Raw genomic sequence first — 12154 nt, 5'->3', positions numbered from 1 at the left:
GACAGACAGACAGACAGACGGACAGACGGACGGACGGACGGACGGACGGACGGACGGACGGACGGACGGACGGACGGACGGACAGACGGACAGACGGACAGACGGACAGACAGGACAGACAGACAGACAGACAGACAGACAGACAGACAAACAGACAACCGACAGACAGACAGACAGACAGACAGACAGACAGACAGACAGACAGACAGACAGACAGACAGACAGACAGACAGACAGACAGGACAGGACAGACAGAAGACAGACAGACAGACAGAAGACAGACAGACAGCAGACAGACAGACAGACAGACAGACAGACGACGACAGACACGAAGACAGACGACAGACAGACAGACAGACAGACAGACAGACAGACAGGACAGACAGACAGACAGACAGGACAGACAGCCAGACAGACAGACAGACAGACAGACGACAGACAGCAGACAAGACAGACAGAACAGACAGACAGACAGACAGACAGACAGACAGACAGACCAGCCGACAGACCAGACAGACAGACAGACAGACAGACACAGACAGACAGACAGACAGACAGACAGACAGACAGACAGACAGACAGACAGACAGAAGACAGACAGACAGACAGACAGACAGGACAGACGACAGAAGACAGACAGACAGAAGACAGACAGACAGACAGACAGACAGACAGAAGACAGACAGACAGGACAGGACAGACAGACAGACAGACAGACAGACAGACAGGACAGACAGACAGACAGACAGACAGACAGACAGACAGACAGACAGACAGACAGACAGACAGACAGACTCAAATTGCCGGAAGTATAAGGCAAAGAATGCTAATCGCATTAAAACAAATACCCCTTTGTGCATAAGAAGACAAATGGCCATGCCCGACTGGGTCATGTCGGGTTTCGGGACTTTTACTCAAAAATTGATAGTTTCCCACTAAATTCGGGGCGGTAGGCTACCCTACGCACGCCTCATATAGCGTTGACCAAAGAGGTAGCCAATAAGCGTCGCCCCAGCAGCTTATCTCAGCAAGTATGATGGGAAGCCGTCACTTGTTCGTGCTTCTGCAGAGATTCCGCAAATGGAGCTGTAGTACGTACGATTGCCCGGTCGTTTGAGTAATTGAGCCCAATGTCTCTGCAAAGAGACGTATATTTCCGAGTTCCCTCGTTGAAAAGAATGCGACTGTTATCGGGGGAAAAAAAAAAGTGAGCAACCGTGTCACGCGTGCATCCGTGACACTGACCCTCGGGGTCACGCGAAAAAAAAAAGGAAAAAAAAAAAGTTTGGCATGCGTTCAGCCGTGACAGAAAGAACCCGCTCGCGACAGCCGTTGCGAGCGTCGCACCGCGTGCGTGTACACTCCCGCGCACGCGCCTCTATACGTGGGCGCCATGTTTACGCCGGGCGCAAAAATACAGAAAGCGAGTACACGTTGCTTCACGCGATTCCATTGGGAAACCTGGGACAGCCGCGCATTTGTACGTATCTTGCGTCGCACGCACACATGACCGGCGGTGCGCAGTCACAATCGGTCGTGTAATAGGCGTGTGAAAGCCAGTTGGGACCAGTCGAGTCTTTTTCTTTTTTGTTTTCATCACCCGCACGTTGGCTTGCATTACGGCCGTACGTGCTCGCGGTACCATTTCCTTTATCTCGAAGGAACCTCGACCTTAGGGCTTCCTGATCAATGTCCATAGCGGCCCGGCCGCTTCCTCACGTGAGCGTTGCCAAGGCAAGGGGCTCTTCGCCCGCGCGTCCACACACATACACACACGTATACAATCTCAGCGAACGCGCGCGCACGCACACAAACACGCGTAAGCGTGCGCACGCACTTAGACAGATGAACACAAACATTTCCTGCTTCCAGAATTTGCATAAAATGCGAGAAGCGGAAAGACGACTCGGGAATAGAGGGAGAAAAAGTGATCTTTCTTGATATTGTTGGGATTGTTTGTAAAGCTGCATGTCACATGAGGACGATTGCGACACTCTACACCCCAAGCTAGAACAAATAACTGCGCAACAAACTTGGGTCTGTGTCGCTGATGCACGTGAGGGCACGCGAATTCTTCATGCCTACTTTATTTCTTTGCGCGTGTTTGTGTATTGAGGTGGAGAATGAAATCCGCGTTAAACAAAACTCTGGCGCTTAGCTAGAGCTTCGCACTCATGTCATCTTTCGTTAAGGCTTGTTGGTGGGCTAGTTGGTTATGATTCATAGTGAGCGAATAACAGCGCGAAAAGACCAAGAACAGAACGAAAACACAGCGTATGTGTGTGTCTGCTTCTCGTCCCTGTCTTATCGCGCTCTTATTCATCTCCTTGCGATTTATTTTAAAGCAATTAGAATTGAATTGGGGTGTTTTACGTGCCAACACCGCAATCTCATTATGAAGCACGCCGTCGTAGGGGACTCCGGAATAATTTGGAACACGTGGGGTTCTTTAACGTGCACAGAAATCAAAGTGCATGGGTCTTTTCGCATTTCGCCCCCATCGAAATGCGGCCGCCGTGGCCGGGATTCGATCCCGCGACCTCGTGCTCAACAGCCCAACACCATAGCCACTAAACAACCACGGCGAATATATTAAAGCCATCGAAGCGGACAAGACAGCTGAAATCTTAAATCAGAATCCAGGCGCCTCATGATTCTTGATTAAGAGACCATTGTTGGAGAGCTGATGTGATGGGTATTTTGACTGTTTGTCTGTTAGGAGCAAAAGGTTGAATTCCGTGGGAGGCGAATACGATGTCCATCGGTGAATTAGTTGCAAGAATGAAATTAGAGAATTAGAGAGTATGGCATGGCGCTGTTTTCCGCTGATGAAAGACAGGGACTATCAAAGATGTTTTGAAGAGATCTTCGTAATAAATAATCTACCTAATTAGAATGATGACGGGTGATGACAGGGACGATGGTAACGGTGGCGATTAAATGGCGCTTGATTCAGCTTCCATAACGGGATGAAAAAGCCTGTGGCATACTTGTCGCGGGTTTATGAGTATTACTTGGTACTGCTTCCTAATTATTACTGCCTTGCACACCTTTATCAATCGCATTATCTTTTCCAAGCGAATCTTGTATACGCTAGCCTGCGCCGGCAATGTGACGCTACAAAAACCCAGCTGCTCTCAGAGCTGCACAGGTAGTCTGCACGTGCGCGTGCTTGGCACGCGCTCGTGCCACTACTCTCGCGTTCGTCGTCATCGTCGTCCGCTTCCACAGTTGGCTTCGTTGCCGCTAATCATTCCAGCGTAGAATTTCAGTTCTCTTCTGTCGCCGTAATGGGAAGGCCGCGTTTACGGGGCGGGGGTATGAGCCATTGCTTAAGGGGGTATGAGCCATTCATTGTCTTACGTAACGGACCGATTTAATTTTGAAGAAATGTCATGGAAATCTATCCAGAATGAACGCGCACGGGAAAGGGCTCGTCGTCGACGTGTCGATTCTAGCGTGAAGGCTTCCGAAGCCCGGGCGAAACGTCAGCAAGGAGCCGCGGGCCCCGAGTTGAGGGAGCGCAATGTTGAGGCCAAACGTCTGCGTTGTCTAGCCCTCCAGGAACACGAGAACGGTGGTGCACGCCTCGGCAACGCTGACTCCAACTTCCCCGGTGCGACGGCCAGGTTTCAACTCGAGTTTTTCAACCGGAACTTCGGAGCCAGCTGCAGTGCGTGCGACCGGTTGGGGTTCGAGCACAACATGGTACTCTCGTCAGTGCAATTCGTTCGGAGGAACACCGAAGAAACACACAAGGTTCGCTTACCCCCCTTTCCTCGACAGGGGAAGAGCTCCTAATTTTCTTCTTCTTAGGAGAGGGCGGGGAAAGGGAAGGTGGGCGAGTGCTCTCAACTGAAGTTTGCACTTAAAGTATTATAGGGTGTCCCAAGCTATAGCGTTAGCCAAGCTGTCAAAAGAAAAAAAAAAGACAAAGAAAATAACTTTCAAATAATAACTTAATTTTAAATAACGGAGAAGTAAACCCAGCACAAAAGGAAAAAAGTAGCAACAATATAAAAGTTCACATCTCACGTTTCCACTCAATATATTTGCTGAAGTCGTTAGCATTTTTTCGCCCCTTTTTTTGACACGCCCGGCATCCAGAAATTCAATTTCTTTCGTCCTTCTTTAGACTGAGCAATTGAAGGCACGTTTACACATCTATCAGCAACACGCATTTCAAAGGCCCCAATAATCTATGTTGCCGCCGGTATGGTGAATCGATGGTGGGATATAACATCAGTATCAGGAAAGCGCGGTTCAAATGGTGCATGCAGCACAGTATACGCAGCTCGATTTCCGAGGTTGTGAATCTGCTTGCATGAATAATTCCCTAGTTACTGTGGTAGGGTTCCGTCGGTGCTGCCGCATCATTCCGCACGTATTTTCTTAGCTGCCTTCTTCTCCCGCGTTCCAGTTTTGCACTGTGTCAAAATATAAGTCTCGCAGTCCCCATTCTTCTGTTGTTTATTTTGTACTGATGATCCTTTGTGAACACATATGAATGCCTACGTGCGCGCACGTGTTTTTAATGCGTATACAGCCGGCCAAATCTTTAGCTGGCACGCGCGAGTACCGACTTTGCGTACGCCAGCGCCTTAGGACGGGAAGAGCCTAATCTACTTTCGCAGTTTTCTGCCAACTAAAATATAAGAAACGTAACAGGTGACTCTTCTATCTCCGCGAGTTTTGTGACCATGAGCTTAGCCTTGACCGCTTCGCGAGCTCACTTTATTGGCGTTATCACGACGCGCTGCAAAGCAGAAACAGCGGAGCTCGTGCGAGCTAGCCAACTATTTTGTCCGGTGTACGTACGCATAAGCCACATTTTTGTCCGGAAACTGCAGTGGAGCACCTGTTTCACCACCACTGTTTGTACGCTGCGAAAGATTGCAAGTGACATTCTAATTCTCGAGAGCCTTAGGAGAGGGATTCAGGAGACGTAGCGCTAGGCCCATTCAGCGATGCGGTTACGCGTATACCATGACGAACATGATTTAGACAAATGTTGAGCTGCACGGAACTCACATCTGAAGCTTTTTTGTTCTGAATTTAATTTTGTTTCACGACTTCACCTGCTATAGCCTTTCCTTATTTTGCAACAACACTAGGGTGCGGCCCACCGCAGCGGCTGGGGACTTTCAGATTGAGGTCATAGGATGAGCTTGCGAATTAATTATTAATTAATTAATTAATAATTCACGAAGCTAGGTAGTTATCTTCCGGTGAACTTCCGTTCCTTTTACATCTCATTTATCCCCCCATCCTTCTCTCTACCTCACGGCCACATGAAGGCTCACATGCACGCAGAGAATTCTAAGCGCTGAAGCGTTAAGCGTTAAGCAAATTGAATAAGTCGGAATGCTGCGAATAGCAAAGTGTGACGGCCTTTCTCCTTTGTGTCCCCGTTGAGATGCATGGTGTACGATACTCAGCTTCTAAGAAGCCGTATCTTTCGTAATTTCCGGAGTGGCCGGCACATTCAAGGAGATTTCGTATACATGTCGGCGCTTCGCAACAGTCCTCTTCTTTACGGAAGACGTAAAACGCTTACTTTGCATAATTCCACGTTGCGCCATCTGTGTAACTACGCGTGCGAAGGCGCCCAGTCCTTAGCATACAATAGCGAACTACCGCATACCACCGTTAGGGTCTTCTCTTTGTCACCTCACCTAGTACACTGAAAACTATTTCCTTGGTTCGGTCTACTAGTCATGCAACCCCCACCTTTTTTTTCTGGATCTTAAGTTGAGCTAGTTTTGAGATAACTATTGCATCTGGTGCACTTCCCAGCAAACCACCAACCTCTGCAGGATACTTCATGTCAAAAGAACGGATCCAATGCGTTTAACATCGATTCGAGGTTGTCACCCATAACTGCTCGTCGTTATATGTTGTGTAAGCGTTTTCTTAATTCGTTTCCTTATATCCTAATGTCATTTCTGTCTGTTAATTTGGCAGACATTCTGGGAAACAGGCACCGCAACTTGCCAATGTTTGCAATATCATCAAGTTATCACGCCCAAAAGCTGCAGCGGCCTCAATTACTGCACATGCTGTTCATAAAGACACTCCTGAACTCCAAATTACGATCCACGAAAGCAGGGACGCAAACCGCTGCTAAGTTTCTGCAACTCTAAAATTGGCTTTTCACTATGTGTTGTAGGGAAACAGATAATCTGTGACGTGTTCTGCACTTAATACATCGAACCAAAAATAGTAATAAATAAAGTGTTTGAGAGTATCGTTGTCACGCAGTTCCGTAATTGTGGTTGTTGTGTGAGAGCGGCGTGTACCCGATTCTTCCAAACTCATAGCCTCTGGGTTCGCATCTATGTTCCTTTCTTTCTTTGAATTTGTTACAGGGCTGCAAGAATAATATGTAAGGTCACAACAGACGAGGATCGTTACAAAAGAAAAGAGAGAGAGAAAAGGTGGGCAGTGGCAGCACCGTTTAACCCTTATCGATACGCTGTAGCACGATGATAATGCCACGTCAGCCAGTGTGACGAAGTCATTTGCGCAAGCGATGTTCATCGAGAAGGCAGTAAACTGCATGACAGGTTTCCTTGTGTCTGAAGACTGCGCACACGTTGTATACATTACATTTAATCGTACGTAAGACACTCGACCGGAGGTCACACCGTGTTCTAAAACAGTCGCTGAAGCCAGAGAAGAGGCGAGTTATGCAGGAATGCCTGAAAAAAATAGCGGCGGCAACCTCTTTTGTCAACGTCTGACAGCGCTTTCAAGCAATTCATTTTGACAGTCTGTAGGAGGTCGGTAGGTGTGTAGGACGGTCAAACGAGCCACAGGCAGGGGGATGAGGGATGTGAGCGCGCACTACTGTGATCAAGAGCGAGCTACTGAGGGGAGGGCAGATGACGCGCATCCCCTCCTCTAGCACGGCCGTGCGCTTCCCGTTCCCTATCATGAAGGTAATCTCCGGCGGTGTACAAGGCTTGGGCGAGCCGAGATGGCTGGTGGCTGCATGTGCGCTGCCTTCGCACGCACCTATAGTGCTGGAGGTCGCGTAATTACAAGTTTCGGAGATGCGTTGGAACGAGAGGCACCAGAAGTGTTCACTCCGCTCTGTTCGCGCTCTTCATCACGCCAGCATTGCGAGTGTTCATGGTCCTCGAGTGAGATCTGTTCGTGTTTGCCTGTGGGCATATGACACAAAGCTTGCAAATTTGGTCAGCAATAAAATAAATACTTACTGCAACTTATACGGCCTATGTGCTTCTCAGTGCTGAATGAAGAAAAGTATTTACCCCTACCAACAAACAAATCGTGTACCTATACGGCAGCTAACACGTTGTTTTAGATCAGCTTGATTTTCGTTCTTTTTTTTTTTTTTATTTGCAGCCGTCGCGGCAACCTCACATGCATGCTCGCACTAGGAAACGCCCCTGGCGCGCAGGGAAGCAAAGACGGAATGCGCGGAGTGATACATTTTGGTGACCGGACTACTTGCGTAGCTTCCACAGCGTTGCAGCTGATGTATGAAACGGCGTATCGTTCGCTTGCATATATGACAGTTCTGCAGAGCGGCTGCTCCGTCTGTCAATGACAGCCACTCGATGTCTGAGAATAGACCAAGTTCTCTGTTTCTACGCTAGTATCACATGCGTCCGGTTAAAGGACGCGTGTTTTGAGCAATGTAATGAATCGCCGCTCCTCGTGCTTCTTCTGTTCTCGCTGTTATTGAATAAACACTCAGCCGACACCTAGGGCACGACAATAGCCACTATGGAGGCTAAGCGAATAGGCTAGGAGGCGACGAGCATGAAGTGCGATGGCTCCGTCGCAGTGAAGCATTTCGTGCGTATGCATTGAGGAATGACGACAACTGAATGGCGTTTCCGAAATTATGACGATGTTACAACGGCGTGAAGACAATGGCATGACGAGAGTCGGAAGACGAAGTTAACTGAATGGCGTTTCCGAAATTATGACGATGTTACAACGGCGTGAAGACAATGGCATGACGAGAGTCGGAAGACGAAGTTGGAGTGACGGCAGAGGATAGATAGATAGATAGATAGGGCCCGTTTGTTGCATCGGAGAGCCTGTAGGGCCCTATAGCGAACTCTCAGAGCGTGGTACACAATTCCATTTTTTTAAGGCGAAACGTAGAAACATGTGCGACGTGTGCCTTATTTGTCACCGTTGTTTTGTATGCATGACCAAATACTGCTTCGTACACAGTGCATATCACATCGCATCGCTCGTCATCACGAAATAGCTGTGCTATCATGCAACACAAAGGTTTATTTTACCCTTGCTTTGCCTCGTACATCGCAGGAGCAGAATAGACTTCTCGCTGATGCCTTGGTTAATGATGCATGACCACACGTTTCGCAAAGTCTTAGCTAACGTTGTATAATTAGGAGCTCGTTTGTATAACTTAACTCCACCAAACACTTTGAGTTGACTTGTTTTGTTTAAAAACCACTACCCTCTGTAATGCCCGATCGGCCCGGAGGGTACAATTAACAATTTAAATGATCAAATACAATGGGCCTCTTCGATTATCAGTCCCTGACAGTCCCGGACTGCTTGGGACTGCTGTGCCGCATTCGATTTTGCTCGGACAGCTTCCGAAGCTCCGCCCACTAGTCCGAGTGTTGTCAGAAGCGCGTTCGTTTTTTCACGGACAGGAAGTTCCGGACTGCCCGCGGACTGTTGGAGCTGTCAGCAGATGTTTGCTCGGACAAGCGCAAGTAGCTAGCAGACGACGGCTGTCTTTAAAAAGATGTGCGCGGTGTTTGACGCCATGTTGTGAAAGATTCCGTGTGCTTCTGCGTACTTTGCGCGCTCCAGACGGCAACTACTGTGCATTGAGTTATCGCTTCTGTTACATCGGTGCTTTGTGTGCCATCTTGCAAGTTTTTTACGAGCCGTCTAATTGTTGTAGCTTTAGTCTGCGTGTTTTTTTTTTTGTTTTTTTTAAAGAAAGAAGTACAGCGATCAGGCGCACATGCTTGCTTTTCTTAATGTGTTTCACGAAATCTGTCATGCTCATTGCTATATACGTACGCAGTAAGCAGGTAAATTTTGCTTTTCAGGTAAGTGAAACTAGCGTACGTGCAAGGAATCATATATTGCATGTGGCTATTTCACGCCGGTAGCTGGGGTGGTATACAATAGGCGCTTCGCGGATTGCTGTTGACATACCTGTTGATCCCTTTTGCTACCAAGTTCGAGCGTTTGATTTTTGACGTGCAGGATTAGTAGACGGTGTACACGCGCTCTCTCACGCGTCGGGCTTTTAATTAGCAGACGGTCTCGCGAGCTTTGAGGATGTTCGCGGGTGCTTTCTGCATGAACAGCGACGTGGCACGACCATAATTTCGGAGAATCTCCACAGCAATTTTGGGGCCAATAAATATATTTCATCACCACCACGATTTTGCTTATACGTCCGTGTGGGAATTCAACTTAAATTTCTCAGGCAATGAGCTGGCTAGCGCGACGTAATAAACGCTTTGCGAAAACGTTCTACGCGCTCAGGCTACGATTACACTGTGCTAGCTTCATGGTGTGTCGGCGACATACGTCTCTGAGACTGCACCATTTCGGAGGCCACGCTAATAAAAACGCTGGGTAGGGGGCTATCTACGAGTAGCAAAGAGCAGACGACGGCAGCCAGTAGAGTGACTTCCGGTCGCGGTGCTTCGACCGAAATCTCGGACAGTCCCCGACAGCTGGATCACGTGACTGTGACGCGCTCTTCTGTCAGGGCTAGTCAGACCGGAAGCCGCGGACGGTTTGCGGACAGTCCGGGATTGCATAATCGAAGAGGCCCAATATTCTCTAAGTGAAGTGACTATAATGAAACAAAATAGTACAAAGTAATTAAATTAACTTAGAACTGTTTAGCGTCCCGAAACTGATCATAGTTTAAAGGCGGACGCTGTAACTTGATCTACTCCGCGTCCATCGCTATGCGGCCGAACGCGACTGGGGAATCGCAACCCCGACCCTCTGCTCAACAGCGCAATGCCGTACACCGTTGAGTCACCGCGACGTAACTCCCAACCGCAAAATACATCATCTAGACATTCAGAACACATTCGGTAAGGAACGAGGGAACATTTATCGCTGTTTCGCATCCCACCAGAATCTAGGATTAAGGGTTTATAAAGCCAGTTACTGTTTTTGACCGTTAGTACTTCTACAAGCAGAAAAAATTAAACGTAATATACTATATTTAGCAGCAGCCGCCTTGTTCAGTGTGAATAAAATACATTCGTCCGACGGGAAATGGATAGATCTTACCTATTATTTCAAGGATCTAGCTAATGTGCTAATGTATACTAGTTATCTTCGTGAAGCGAACTTGAAGAACAAGTATTATATATATATATATATATATATATATATATATATATATATGAACCAAGACGTAAGAAAGATCGCAACTGTATCTATGCGAGTGCAAGTCATTCACGATATTGCATGGTATTCCGCCAAGATTGATACCGCTTTATGTGTCTATATCTCTGGCTTTTATGTTTTCATTAATTTATATATTTATTTTATATTTATATAATTTATATGTTTCATTAATTTATATTTTCATTAATTTCTACATTATTAAGGTATATTTGCTACCAGGAACTTCAGTATGAGGAGCATATTTTCACGCTCGTTGATGTTGCAACGACTTCAAAAAACCTCTCGAATGACTGGGAAAGAAAGGAAATTATGGCAAGATGTCGGCTGCTTGTACAACGTCGTTCCCTCATGTTTATTATTGAACTATTTATTACAATAATATTAATTATAGTGCGTAAGACAGTGACAGATTTATCTTGACGTCTTATTGAATGCGTACTATATGCAGGTTGATAATTTTTAAGCTTTACGGAATTTTTAGAAATCGCCTGTGGCAGGTACCGCAATTCTTATCGTTGAGCTGGTTTAGTCGAAGAAATCGAAACACATTATCACCTAATTAACAACAATTCCCTAATTAACTTCTTCATTATTTACTTCACGGCACATATTGCAATTTACCAATTGTAGCCGCTGAGCTTGTCAGGCGTATCCACTTGGAATGGATTTCCGGAATGAGCACCAGTTTGGAGATATGCGCCATCAAACTCACCGTAAAAATGAACTGTTGTTCCACTTTCTGTCTTACCAAAATGTCCTTTATACATTGAAGCACAAAAGTAACTGGAACGCCCATGTATTTCGTCCCACACTTTGGGAAATATTATCTTGAAACTGGTGTCATCCTGTAAATTTATTTCAAGTGGATGCGTCTTGCAAACTCACCGGCTACAACTCGTAAATTGCAATATGTGCCGTAAAGTAAGAATTTATGAAGTTAAGTAGCGAATATCTGTTAGTTACTTGAATACGTGTTTCGATTTCTCGTGCTGCTAATGTCCACCTCTTCGAATAACACAGCTCAACGGTAAGAATTATGCTATACCTGCCATAGGCGATTTTTTAAAATTCCATAAAGCTTAAAAATGATCACCCTGTATAGCTGTGTGGTATTTTTTACAGTTGTACGCTTCAGTTTTCTCGTTTCATTGCCTTAAATTAGATTATAGAATGTTATATGCCGTGTGGTTCGCAAGCTACTGTGAAAGGCTATTGTTCACCATCGAGCTGTGCTATAGCATGATGGCTGTATAGAGCCCTACACTGTTTTGATGTCAGCATTTGCGGCTTCTGCGATAAGGAACCAAACAAACTTGTGGAAATAAATTTGTAAACGCCGTAAGAGACTCTGAACTAGGCGGTTGCATCATCCGTGCGTGCTCTCTTGAAATTAGGAGCGCTCTGACGCGCTGAAATTGAACGTGACGCTCAATATGCAAATTATACAAGCGAGTGGAGCTGCAATATAGGCGCAGAATGTATGTTTGGAGCATTGTTGGCGAATAAGAAATAAAAATTAAGTTGCCTATTCTTGGCGTATAGACAAGAAAAAAAAAAGCACTGTTGAGAAATGTAAGCTTAGAATCGCACTTGCGAGGACCTACGCGATACAAGGAGGGAATGAAAGAAAAAAGATGAAAAAAGTTTGCCTTTTTTGTTTCAGCTGGAGTACATTACCGAAACAAACTTAACTTTCGTTACAGGAGTGTCAAAGAGGACCGGCAACGGTAACAATGTGCAAAGATTT

The sequence above is a fragment of the Dermacentor silvarum genome, chromosome 3 (genome assembly GCF_013339745.2).
Source record: "Dermacentor silvarum isolate Dsil-2018 chromosome 3, BIME_Dsil_1.4, whole genome shotgun sequence".
NCBI classification, from domain to species: domain Eukaryota; kingdom Metazoa; phylum Arthropoda; class Arachnida; order Ixodida; family Ixodidae; genus Dermacentor; species Dermacentor silvarum.
Note: the sequence above shows the minus strand (reverse complement) of the source record.